Here is an 8,981-nt window from a genome sequence, read left to right as displayed (position 1 = left end):
CTGTTTATCTGTGCCATGGGGTTGTGAAACTAACTCATTTTTGACATCTCACACATGTGCAATTGAAAAGTGAACTTGCAGAATGGGGTTCTTTCAAGAGCTTTCACATGAGCTTTTCATGTGAAAGCTGAGTGAAACTAGCTTGCTCAGTTTGCAGAGTTTTTGTGTTAACTTTCTTATGTTTTATTTCATGCAGTTCTATACTCCAGGAGTTTTGTTTTGAGTTTTAGCTTCAAACAAAGCAAAAGTGATTGTAAACCGCTGTATTTTGACTTTTCATGTTGAAACTGTATCTTACACGGAAAGTTTCAAAAGCCAAAGTGCACAGGGCTGGTAGCCGGGGGTAGTTCAGCCTGTGTTCAAGCAGGCTGACTGACTGAGGGTCAGAGACAAGATCTCCCTACATGCAGTGATGCTGATACCTGGCTTTTCTGTGCAGTTCCATGTTTGTATGAAACTACACAAACCCATCCAATTTTATGTCATTTTCTTCCAGGAATAATAGAAGAAGCTTATAGGCAGAGTTGTCAGATTAAATTAAGTAGTGGCAAATTAGTAACTTATTATTATTAGACTTTTTTCTAGCTAGGTCCAGTAGGATTATTATAAAGGCTTTTTCAAACAGAAATCCAGACATACAGATAGCACTATTTTCTGCTAAATGAATGCTGATTGTTTACATGTATATTATCAGATATGATTTGCCAGAAACAGCATGGCAGCAAGGTGTCCAGAAACACCTTCTTGACAGAGGCTTTCCTTTATTTTCCACATTCATGTTCTTAGCAGCCCTTCAGTCCAACTGTTAACAAATTGGAATATTTTAAATGGACACAAAATAATTTCTCTTCATTTTCCAACAGCACTTATTATCATGTTTCCATGATCATCATTTAACTTTCCACTATATTAATAACTAAGACAAATTTTACCTAGCAAGCAGCAATCTAAATCCTCTAACTTGACAAAAATATCCTGTGCTTATTTCTCTTTCTAACCATCAAAGAAAGTCACTACAACAACCCTGGGTATCAGCATTTTTCCTGTGTGATTCACTTACACCAAGCAAACCCTCTAGATCTACAGTTTTCCTTTTTTGAATTTCTGCTTAACCAGTATGATCAACAGGTCCCTTTCTCTGTGGGTGGTGAAAATGTCAGTATACCACTGCCCAAATAACCTTTCTCTATAGGGAAATGCTAACATTTAACTCTTTAGATTTAAACCACCTGTATTTTGGTCTCATAACTGCACTCTGTATTAACTGACTTTTGTTATTAATTTGTATCACTAAAAATCTTAATGAAACCAGTTATTGGAACTGATAAGTTCAGTAGACATCTAAAATTTGTGTATGAGCTAACATATTTAAATGCTGACTAAATATTTTCCCAACCATTGTAAACACATTTTCAGAATTGCTGATGACACTGCTCTGTTCATGTTCACTGTAAAGCTGGGTCTCAGAAGAGTTGTTCTTCCCAGTCCATTCCAGGGAACATAAGCAATGGCTTTCAAATGGTTTCTATCTCTTACCTTCACCTTATCCAGAAACATAAAGTGTCATTCAAGTGCTGCCTACATGAGACCTCCACCAAGAAGAGCAAATTCTGTGTGCTTTGATTACTTCCAGTTTCCCTCCTGGTATTCCCTGTGAGAGGCACTGCTGCTGCACAGGGTCTTTGCATGCATTGCCATCAGGTGACCACAAATATACAGCTGCCAGTGTAGGAAAAATATTGGTATTTGGGACAAACGCTCAGGGACTTCTTGTTCAAACAACACAAACCACAGATTCAACGGTTTCCCCAAACTAAATTGTTCCTCAGTAAAATTTAACAAAACTACAAATGTTAAAAAGCTAATATAAGGATTAGCTCTAAAACTGCAATTATATTAAAATCTAGTGGGGGAAGAGGTGGAAAGACTGTATAAAATCTTTAAGTGTTTTCTGTAACCTTTAGAAATGAAACCGTTTATTTAATGTTTATACATATGATTTAGGTAGTATTTACACAATTCTATACTTATAGCCATTCTTTTAATTACACATATCATGTTTCATCGTATAGGTGTGTTATTTAATACATATGAAAATGTAAAAAAATTATCTTTAGAACAGCATTTTTTAAAACGGATACCAACTCCTAGGTACAAATTAGTACCACTTTTTTTTAAAATCTGAGTTCTGTAGCAAGTCCCCTAAACTATATGTTTCACTGGTCAGAATACCCTCCAGTCCCCTGGAGTAATATTAATAAAAGGAATGTATTTTCCCACTCTGTCTGGGGAAGGGTGCAGGGGCTTGCAAATTATATTTTAAAACAACAGTCATCTGAGATAGTTCCATCACCTCTAGGTATTCTGTGGGCTCAGTTACAAATTTCAGAGTGCTTACGTTGTAGTTCTCCAACACTTCCCATAATGTGAATTCTTTCCCACTTCACAATCTTTCAATTAATTCCCAGTCCATAAACTCTTATCACCTGTCCTGATATTTGGTAGAGCTTTAAAAATGCCATTATACCCCTCTTACAAGACAAATTATTCCCAGTGCTCTGTAGGAGTTTTCTTTCACCTTCCTTCAAGCTCTAATTCCCAGTGATCAGAGATGAATGACAGCAAGAGGGTATCTGTTTCTTGTTTCAAACAACCATTGCAGCCATGCCTTGGGAGTCCATCCTGAAAAAGATTGATAAATACTTAGAAAAAAAACCAAAACAACAGAGTACATGGAAACAGTTCTCTCTTTCACTCCCAAGCTATAAAATTAATATTGGACATCACTGAATCAGATGTTATGATTGCTCCGCCCATCATGACCTTTTCTGTAACAATTTCATTTCTTTAGCTTCTACAAGAGTAGTCCAAACTCCTATCAATTATAATGCTAGTGAGTGACTTTTAAAAGTTCACAGGAAAGTGTTCTCTGTCTACACAATCCTAATTATTGACTGTGGTGGATTTTATACAGAATTCATTACTTTCCATTTGCTTTAATTTTATTTTAGGATGAGTTATGTATTTTATACATATACGATACATAATTTTTATGTACTATATGCAACAAATTGCTCTTGTTATAAAACAACAATTCAGAAATACTCAACCCCACATTGTGCAATTTATATAACTATACTGACTAGTATAGTCAAGATTTTTAACTTTCCTCTTATTCAACAGACCATCAAAACTGGACATGATTAATATAAGTTTCTAATGGTGTATGTAATTATTGCATTTTTTAATTTCATTTCTTTAATTAAAAAGGGGTTTTTTTAATTAAAGAAGTATTTCTTGTGTCTATCTGAGTGTCTTGCTACCTGAAATTACCACTTTCTTCAGGAAAATTAGTTTGCTGCATCATGCCCAAAACTGGGAATTAATCTTCCTTTAGCCAAACTCCCAAGAGTTTTGAACCTCCAACCAGTCCTGAGGAGAAGCCCCAGGCTCCTGGCCAGGACCTCCGTGGTGCATTTGCTCAACAAGAGCCACTCCCAGCTCACACACAGGTTCAGTTCAGCCACTGAAATTCAAAACAGATCCTTGACAGCATCCCATTGACTACAGCAACTCTGCCCTTGGTAGATAGGAAAGAACTCTCCTGCCTCTAGGCCTTGTTAACCTGAAATAAAGCACCTTAGAGGGAATTCCCTTCCCAGACATGATATCTTTAATTTTCTTAAGCATTTGCAGAGCCATATTACCATTTACAGCAGTTTTCTAAAGGGGAAATTCAGGTTCCTGAAAGAAGGCACCTAATGGCTGCTAGGATACCCTGGAGTACCCAGGATACATGTGCAGGGCTGGCATGTTGTTGGACCTACAGGGGACTTTTGACCTTTGACAAAATCCCACACCTTTGAACTGGCAGTGAGAGGCCAGATGGGATTCCTACAAGCTCTAAAATGCACAGGCCTATGTTTAGGCACATGAGTTTTTTTCTAAAACTAGTAAAATAAATCACTAAAATTAAAAACCAAAAGAGACTAAACATAATTTAATGCTATTTCACTTAATTAAAAGCCTGAGAAAAAATAGTAAAAACTTTAAAGAAATAACTTTGTCTAAATCTCATCCTTTACTGTACAAAAACCTGCTGAAGATTATCATGCCTTGTTATCTTGATCCTATAAAGGCCATAAAAAAGGCCACTAGTCATATTTTCAATGGTTTTATACTTTCTAACTTCAAATTTTAGAATACCACTAAATTTTCAAAGTTAAATACTTAAAAAGTCAGAAAACGTCAATACAGGCTTCATGCAAACCCAAGAATACAGCTTTTAGCTATTTTGGAGTAAAGTTTTTAATTCTATGTTTACATACTATTTTTTTCACTCAGCAACTGAGTGCTTGGTTCTGTTCATAAGTGTTGTTACATTTGTAATTAAATAACATCTTTGAAATTAATGGCTGCCAACAGGACAACCGTTTTACATCCCTTTGTTGCAAATAAGAATTCTAAAAAGGTAAAATCAATTCCCACTTTAATGTCCTCCTTGCAGCCAAGCCTTGGAACTTGCTTTCATGTTTTCCCTCAAGCAAATTTCCCTTTGTTTCCAGGAAGAGTTTTGGTGGGCCACAGTAGCACACAGTCGTTTGTAGGCCTTCTAGAAATAGCTGAGAAGTTGAACCTGGCTGGACTAATCAAAGGGAAGATGATTGTGATGAAATTACAAGGAAGAAATTAGATACAGGGCTAAGATGTAGCAGGTGAAGTGTTTCCAGCGGGGCGTGGAAGCTCCTGCATTAATGGTGCATGCAGGGCAGCAAGGAAGGGAGCACACTTCTGTGTGCTTTTGTTTAAAGCAAAGCAATTTAACTTAAAGTAATGCCAGAGGATTTGAAACCTAAGCTTCTGGAAGAAAACAAATGCAATTTGGGTTTGTTCAGGCTAGGGTGCTCAGCTACATGCCAATGCAAATGTTAGGGGGAAACTATTTAGTGTAAAAGGACAATAGAGATACAAGGGATCTGGATAAATGCAAAAGACAGAAAGACAGAAAAACATCTATAATCATCAGAGCTGTGATGGGTTGGAACAAATTTCCAGTAGCATACAGGGTGGTCAAGGCAGCTCCTGCATGGATTTCAGAGTAAGTTTGGTTTTAACAGCCAAAGATTAGACTTGATAGACCAGGAGCCCTCAACAATGAACCAGCAGGGCCTTGGTTCTTTACAACTCTGACACAGCTTTCTCACTGTGCTCATGAGACATCAAAAACAGCTCTACATACTAAAGGAGGTTGCAGTTAATACCCAGATGAACACTTAAAGGAAAACATAAACATTATAAGAGACATTAAAATTATTATGAGATTATTTTCTGCTTGAGGCTTATTTATGGAGTAGAAAGTTAAATACTACTTTAGGTTGTTTCGGACTGAATTCCAAACATTTATACTTCAGTTGCTTCAATGAGATTACTTCAAATTTACCTTGAAGCAAATGAGATCTGAATTCAGGACCTCAATTCTTTGTTTACTGTGGCAAGGTTGATGAATATTGCTGATTTCATAGTCATGGAGGGGGGCAGTGCTTAGCAGTGGTAAACACATCAGAGAAAACAGTAAAAAGCAGAAGACAGCTTTAAGTAGACATTGGTTTGCCTTACCAGTTGTCTGCCCTTTTTTATTTATAGGTCAAGATTACACACTGCACAAAGATTATTAAAAAATGCAGACCAGCCAGCTTTCTCTTCATTTTAGTTTGAAGTAACCTTCAAAAGCTATATTTTAAGCAAACATTTTTTCTTCTTCTTTGTCACAGCCAAATTCTCCAGTTCAGGAATTTACAATATTTTCCTTTTTCCAGAATGACACCTGCTGGTGGGAGAAGCATGGATGAATTGCAGATATTTTAGAGGTTTGATTGTTGCTAACCAGACATATTCTCTGAGCATGCTCATCACCCGTGTGCAGGCCAACTGTGGAAAATAAAGATTTGGAAACTATAAAGGTGCTATAAGGAGGTTTTTTTAGAAGTAATATCATTTTCCAATATGATTTAATATTTGTTCTTAGTAAACCACAAAGCTATCTACTACTAAGCCAGTGCTTCCATGGTGTTTCAGTGCTGGACTCCAGCCCTGTTTTGGGAAGCCTAAAGCATCATTCTGTCAGACTCAGGCAACAGACAAAAGGAAACCCTCCCTACACAATGCAAAAAGCTGCTGGGCTGCTTCAAACTCTCAACTGCAAGTAAAACCAGCTATTAATGAAACTATTTGTGCTCACCATCCCAAAAGATTAGCTCTCAGAGACAAGTATTGTGCACATATCCCTGACTCAGTATGAGAGGACACAAATATGAGAGACAGAAAGCAACATGTGCTTTTGCCAAAACTGTGAAAGATCCTGCTCAATGCACCAGGCAGCGTTAGGCTCTGCAATGAGCTTCCATATTCACAGCTCCTCTGGTGCTGGGTCTCTTGCCACAGCCTCCCCTACAGCTAAAACAGAGTCAGACCTGAGCTTTTGAGACTTCTAACACATTTACAGCAATATTTCTAAAAGTGATTTCCAATGCTAAGAGCAATAAATAACTCTATTTCCTTTTTCTGAGCTGCAAACCATCTACTGTCCTATGTAAAGGCAAGCTGAAGTGTAAGGTGCTCAGGATCCTGAAGAAGACTCTGAAGTTGAACTCTAAATGGTTTGTTTTAAACACAATTTTTGAAGAAATTGTTGTGGGGAAAAAGAAAACAGTTATAAAGAAAACCACTATATAATAAATTCACTATTAGAACTCAAAGAAATCTTTCTAACTATTTACAAGACCATAGGCAAATATATACATTCAATTGTGTTCCCCTTGGATAAATACCTAAGTGTTGTTATGGCACACCTCATTGTAACATCAGAAAGCAAACTTTCTTTTGATTACACTGGCTTGTTATGGCATTAGATGGCAATTTAGGAGACTTGGATTCTACACCTGGATTTATGATTGGCTTCCTTTATGGCTTTGAACAGGTAACTTCACAGCTCTGTTCCTTCAATTCTCTCATTTGTGGAAAGAAGATAACACTGCGCTATTCTGATGGTTTAAAGGTTGATTTCCAAAAAACTTTTTTTTTGTAAATTTAAACACATGAGAAGGGGGTACCTTTCTAAAAACTCACTTATAAATACAAGACACACAAGACTTCAAAAGATAGATTAGATCTGGAGAGTTTTTTGAACATATCTTTTGCAAAGTTGATCAGAGTTTCAGTCCTACCCATGGCTGTACATACTTCTTTTTCTACCATCCTTGTTTGTCACACATACAATTAAGACTATCAGAATCTGGAAACATGGCTACTGCAGTTTAACTTTCTTAACCTCATTAACAAAGCAGTGGCTTCACGAAGAGCCCAGCTGCATCTCAATGCTTTCAGAATAGCCCAGGGTAAGCACTTTGCTGTAAACAGCAGCAGGATGGAAGCAGAGAGACTGATCTAACACCAGAACTGTGGACATCCCCACAAGGTTCAAGCTAGATGAAAAGCAAAGAGGAAATAGCAGAAGTAAATGCATGTGCAAATATGTTCCTACTTTTTAGAGCTAGCGCCTGAGGAGGTTTAGTGAAAAAAAGTTTTCTAGCTGCTTCTACTTAGCTCAAGGAGTGTCTCCTTGAGCATATCATTATCAATGATTGACCATGACAGTCTCCATTCTGTGCTAGAATCCAGCAAAAAGATACTTCCAATCCCAAAGGGATAACATAGCTTTTTGTGTCAGATTAGAGGTCAGGATGAGTTTGAGCTCAGGTTGCTGCTCACCCTTTAGCAGCCATTCCAGTTTTTACTGCCATACATGGGGAATGAAATGACTGCGCGGGATACAAATAGCCTGAGATTCAAATAAACCTCTGCACAAGGATAAGAGCTCTGAGAAAAATGGCCACATTTTTCTCCTCTCTACTCTCTACCTATCAAACTCACATTGCATGGAACAAACTTGGGAATACTTTCAGATCCCATTCTCTTTATTTCACCTAGGACACTCTTAACTTCAACACTTTAACTCTTGAGATGATGCGTGAGATGTGCATGATTGCTATAGATCACTCCAACTTCTTATTCAGCAGCTATTGGGAAACTCGTTTGGACCAGACCACTGCAGCTGCAATGTTTTTAAGCACTCATCACTCCTGGCAATGTGTTTCCAGCTTTATTTCCCATAGAAGTCCTTCCATCCCTTCCCCCACCAAGCAGCATATGCCCCTTGATGAGTCACGGCTCATCCAAACTCCCTTAGCTGCTAAACCACACAATGACCAAGAAGCTCTTCCTCAAAGGCATCCTGGCTCCAGCTGACCTCCTCAGGGACAGCCACAGGCTCTGCAGAAGTGACCTCTAACATCAAAGTTAAACATTACTTCAAACTGATACACACAGAACAAGACATAACTGTATATGATACCATGGCTTCATTTTCTCACTAGTTTTGCATGTGCAGCTTTTTTTGTGCCTGAGGGACATACTTTTCTTTCCCCTGTAACCAGCTTCCTCTAACTTTAGTTGGTTCTGTACTTCTAAGAGTACTTTCCTTCCTTCAAAAATACGTCCTTACCTTCCTCTCTATTGTCTCGAGCTTTCTTGTCTTACCCACATAACTCTGTATTCGTATGGATCTTTATCAGCATGTGCTTTTTCATTTGCCTCAGAGAAATTTTTCTCCTTTCAACCATAGTCCTTTGCAATCAAGTCAGAGGGAACTGTTTATCTGTAGGGTGCAGTAACTTCTTTGGGCTGCACAGACACTGTGCAGCGCTTCTCAGCAATCAGGTATTTGTTCCACGAGGATGAATACCAGGTAACATATAAGTTTTGGGAATGTCACCATATATTGGCCTGAAGAGGTCTGGAAGACCCAGTTTTACAACTGGGGAAGTGAGTCCATTTCTTCAGAGCACTAAAGGCTGGTGAGCACTGGGAGTCTCCAGTGTGCAAGGGGATACAGTGTGCACTGGGAAGTGAAATACTGTGTAGGG

The 8,981-nt window shown here is 38.0% G+C and overlaps 1 long non-coding RNA gene across 1 annotated transcript in view; it reads right to left on the bottom strand.

Annotated features, from left to right (window-relative positions):
• Positions 1-1,954: 1,954 nt before the first annotated feature.
• LOC115947847 overlaps positions 1,955-8,981 on the bottom strand; it is a 10,458-nt gene continuing 3,431 nt past the window's right edge. Inside the window, exon 2 of the long non-coding RNA XR_004081691.1 lies at positions 1,955-2,682. This is a non-coding gene — a long non-coding RNA (uncharacterized LOC115947847). The remainder of the gene's footprint in view (positions 2,683-8,981) is intronic.

Source organism: Geospiza fortis, unplaced genomic scaffold (assembly GCF_000277835.1).
Source record: "Geospiza fortis unplaced genomic scaffold, GeoFor_1.0 scaffold194, whole genome shotgun sequence".
Classification (NCBI taxonomy): domain Eukaryota; kingdom Metazoa; phylum Chordata; class Aves; order Passeriformes; family Thraupidae; genus Geospiza; species Geospiza fortis.
Note: the sequence above shows the minus strand (reverse complement) of the source record. Positions and strands in the feature narration are given on the sequence as shown.